We start from the raw sequence: 5,412 nt of genomic DNA on the forward strand, positions 1-5,412 counted from the left end.
GGGATTTGTGTTGGAGAAGCTTCCTGATGAAATATGCTGTGTATGTAGGGGGGGGGGGGCAGGGACTTACTATTGCAAGCAGAGTACTGTATGTATGATGTATGTGAGTGATGACAGTGAAGATGTGTGTGTGGGCGGGAGGGGAGTGGAGCAGTGAACACCTGGCAATGCTTCCATAATGGTCTTCACATTTAGACTAGAGAATTGTCTTTTGGGGGCTCCTGGGCGCTGGGTTGTTTTTATAACTCACATATTCCCCAGCACAGAGCTGGGCGCTGGGTTGTTTTTATAACTCACATTTTCCCCAGCACAGAGCTGTGGCCTACTGCTTAGAGAACACAACAGCATGAAGACTCCACACAGGTTCCCTTCTGCAGAGGTGGATAGAACGCTTCATAAGAGTCGCTTATCTAGAACCTTATTGTCTTATTAGTTCCATTCTGTATGATCTGTGTGAGAGAGTCTGACTGACCAGAGTTATGTAGAACCTCAGAGTGTTCCGTTGGTTCTGTTCTTTAAGTGTGTTCTATTTTGGAACCTGATCTGTGTGTCAGCCAGACTGACCACATGTTAAAATTAGAGCACCCTGGTATAATCTGTGGTCAGTGTCTTCGGCGCCTTCATGGTGTGTCATTGGTCAAGAAGATGCAGGGCAAGTGAGTGTGTGTGTGTGTGTGTGTACAGTATGTGTGTGTGTGTGTGTGTGTGTGCTGTCGACAGGAATCTTCAGCTGTCGCTGGAGAGAAAGAGAAGTGTTTGGTCACCACCACAGACACACACACACACACACACACACACACACACACACACACACACTCCCACATACTCGCACTTCAGACGCACACACACACACACACACAGTCTCTCTCACACACAGTCATACTTCAGACACACACTCTCTCTCTCACACACACACATATTCACTCACTCCCTCTCACACACACAAACACACTCATACTTCAGACACACACCCTCTCTCTCACACACACACACATTCACTCACTCTCTCCCACAAACACACATTTGTACTTCAGACACACACTCTTACTCTCTCTCTCTCTCACACACACATATTCACTCACTCCCTCTCACACACACATTTGTACTTCAGACATACACCCTCACTATCTCACACACAGACACACACACACACATACACACATGCACACACAGACACAAACACATACACACACACACACACACACACACACACACACACACACACACACACACACACACACACAGACACACACAGACCACACACACACACACACAGACCACACACACACACACACACACACACACACACACACACACACAGACCACACACACACACACAGACACACACACACACACAGACACACACACACTTGTACTTTCTCTGCCTCCCTGCCATTTTCTCATCTGCACCCTCTTGCGTCCTACTCAATGTTCCCGACCGGTAGCGCGACAATGTGACGTCAAAATGACGTAGATCTCTCTGGCGCGCCAGGGTTTTGGCCGAGTAGCGCACAGTAGCGCACCACTCTATTTTTTTCAGCTGAGTGCGACAAACCGGAAACCGGAAGATAGACTAGTTCGAGGGCAAGCGAGAGTTGCAGTTCAGAGGACCGTTTTGTTACAGTCGTGAAGCCTTTTCACAACAGCGACACCTCTGTTCAGGAGAATATTACAACTAGTGTGGTGACCACCACGCGCGAGTATAAATGGTTACGACGCTCCCGTGACGTCACATTGTTGCGCTACAGGTCGGGAGTGGTGAGTATGTAGAAGCCTTCTCTCTCTCTCTCTCTCTTTCTCTCTCGCTCTCTCTCTCTCTCTCTCTCTCTCTCGCTCTCTCTCCCTGCTAGTGTATGGTGGAGACCGGTGTTCTATAGTGGAGACCAGTGTTCTATTCAGGAGACCAGTGTTCTATCTCCCTGCTAGTGAATGGTGGAGACCGGTGTTCTATAGTGGAGACAGGTGTTCTATCTCCCTGGTAGCGAATTGTTGAGACCAGTATTCTATTTTTCCTGGCATTATAGTCCAGACGGGGTTCTATCTCCATGGTAACGTTGTGTATGTTGCAGACGGGTGTTCTATCTCCATGGTAACGTTGTGTATGTTGCAGACGGGTGTTCTATCTCCATGGTAACGTTGTGTATGGTGCAGACGGGTGTTCTGTCTCCCTGGTAAAGCTGTGTTCACTTCTCTCCCATGCGGCTGTGTGTTTCTATGGCTGTCCCTCACCCACAGAGGCATTCAAAGCTGCTGACGTGTGTGTGTGTGTGTGTGTGTGTGGACTAGCTGTCAAATTAGCCTCTCATTCAACAGGGCCCTGAGAATAGAGTAGTATGCCTTTATCAAGCTCTGCCTCCCTGGAGTCTGGGAGCATGTGCACGCACACACACACACACACACACACACACACACACACACACACCAATGCTACACTGCGCACACACACACACTCTCTCTCTCTCTCTCACACACACACACACACACACACATACTACACTGTGCATCACTTTGGATAAAAGTGTCCAGTCTGCTGCATGACTAAAAGTAATGGTCAGATGGGACCCTATGATGGTCACGGCGGGTCCAGTGCTGTGCTGTGTGTAATGCATCCCCACTGCTGTCCAGTGCTGTGCTGTGTGTAATGCATCCCCACTGCTGGTATTTATAGTGCAGACCCCACATCACACAGAACAGCATGGCCTACTGCCCACAGAACACAGAACAGCATGGCTGCCCACAGAACACAGAACACAGAACAGCATGGCCTACTGCTCACAGAACACAGAACACAGAACAGCATGGCCTACTGCCCACAGAACACAGAACAGCATGGCCTACTGCCCACAGAACACAGAACACAGAACAGCATGGCCTACTGCCCACAGAACAGCATGGCCTACTGCCCACAGAACACAGAACACAGAACAGCATGGCCTAATGCCCACAGAACACAGAACAGCATGGCCTACTGCCCACAGAACAGCATGGCCTACTGCCCACAGAACACAGAACAGCATGGCCTACTGCCTACAGAACACAGAACACAGAACAGCATGGCCTACTGCCTACAGAACACAGAACACAGAACAGCATGACCTACTGCCTACAGAACACAGAACAGCATGGCCTACTGCCTACAGAACACAGAACAGCATGGCCTACTGCCCACTGCCTACAGAACACAGAACAGCATGGCCTACTGCCTTCAGAACACAGAACACAGAACAGCATGGCCTACTGCCTACAGAACACAGAACAGCATGGCCTACTGCCTACTGCCTACAGAACACAGAACAGCATGGCCTACTGCCTACAGAACACAGAACACAGAACAGCATGGCCTACTGCCTACAGAACACAGAACAGCATACAACAAATGCCTGTGTGTGTGCTGCGATCATATGACACTGTGTGTGTGTGTGTGTGTGCTGCGATCATATGACACTGTGTATGTGTGTGTGTGTGTGTGTGTGTGTGTGTGTGTGTGTGTGCTGCGATCATACGACACTGTGTGTGTGTGTGTGTGTGTGTGTGTGTGTGTGTGTGTGTGTGTGTGTGTGTGTGTGCGATCATACGACACACCTGTGTGTGTGTGCTGCAATCATACGACACTGTGTGTGTGTGTGTGTGTGTGTGTGTGTGTGTGTGTGTGATCATACGACACACCTGTGTGTGTGTGTGTGTGTGATCATACGGCACTGTGTGTGTGTGCGCTGCGATCATGTCTCTGTGGTGGACCTAGTCATGACTTTAGTGCTGGTGTTATTCTAAGGCTTTAAAAAAACAGACTTGAGCCAGACTTGAGCCAGACTTGAGCCTTGAGTCAATGTGAATATCCAGTCGGCAGACCACAGTAAAGGTGGCATATCTATAATACTGTACACTGGCATATCTATAATAGACTGACATATCTATAATACTGTACACTGGCATATCTATAATAGACTGGCATATCTATAATACTGTACACTGGCATATCTATAATAGACTGGCATATCTATAATACACTGGCATGTCTATAATACACTGGCATGTCTATAATACACTGGCATATCTATAACACACTGGCATATCTATAATAGACTGGCATATCTAACACACTGGCATATCTAATACACTGGCATATCTATAATAGACTGGCATATCTAACACACTGGCATATCTAATACACTGGCATATCTATAATACACTGGAATGTCAATAATACACTGGCATATCTATAATACACTGGCATATCTAATACACTGGCATATCTATCTAGGGTCCTGTGTAATACTGACATATCTATAATACACTGCCATATCTATAATACACTGGCATAACTACCTAGGGTCCTGTGTCTGGCATATCTACAATACACTGGCATATCTAATACTCTGGCATATATAAATAATACACTGGCATATATATAATAGACTGGCATATCTACAATACACTGACATAGCTATAATACACTGACATATCTATAATACACTGGCATATCTATCTAGGGTCCTGTGTAATACACTGGCATATCTATAATAGACTGGCATATATATAATACATTGGCATATCTATAGCACACTGGCATATCTATAATACACTGGCATATCTATCTAGGGGAGCTGTCCACTCGTGTGTGGTTCTGAAGTTGCTTAAAGTGTCTTTTTCTTCACCATTATAAAAAGGATATTTTCTTGACCATTTAAAAGGTAATGCTTTGTTTGTTTCTGTGATCCCTTGTAAAACTAATTCCTACCACTAAACTACCACCGTGAGGTCGTCCATGCTTTTAGCACAGCTCTGGGCAATGAAACGGGTTACGTGGACTAAACCACCCACTATTCTCGGATCAGTCGGTCTTATGTCATGTGTTGTGCTACTGCCGGGCCGGCACGCTCCCAGTAGGCTATATCCCGTATCGGTGCGTAAACCCCCGTTCATCCCGGGGTCAATCATCACGACCGGGCTCCGTGGCCCGAGCTGCACTCCATTCCGCGTGGCCCGCTGACAGACATGATCCTACACCGTCGCCTGATAATTGGAGTGTTTTCCCCCTCCCCTCGCTCACATGATGCGCTAAACTCTTACAGTTTCTCACATTGAGAGAGTTATGTCCACAGACATATTAAGAGCACCTGTGGAGCCGGCGGCTGTTTTTTAGCGTACATATTTGTGTCGGGCATTAAGCCTTGTCTGCAGTATGTAACAAAACACGCTGCACATAACATCCTGGTTTAAAATAGCCATTTTCGCATTTCGTCACCATCGCTATATTTGTAGGCTAGCAAGTATGGATTTTAAAGACCAAGGGCAACATGTATCCCACAGACAACAGTGGCGCGCGCGGGGATAAGCGCCGAGTCCACTCTGGATATCTGCGAGCCATCACAACTTACACGCGCAGCCTGAGTCCTGTCTTTTTTAGGAATT

The sequence above is a fragment of the Alosa sapidissima genome, chromosome 18 (genome assembly GCF_018492685.1).
Source record: "Alosa sapidissima isolate fAloSap1 chromosome 18, fAloSap1.pri, whole genome shotgun sequence".
NCBI lineage: Eukaryota > Metazoa > Chordata > Actinopteri > Clupeiformes > Clupeidae > Alosa > Alosa sapidissima.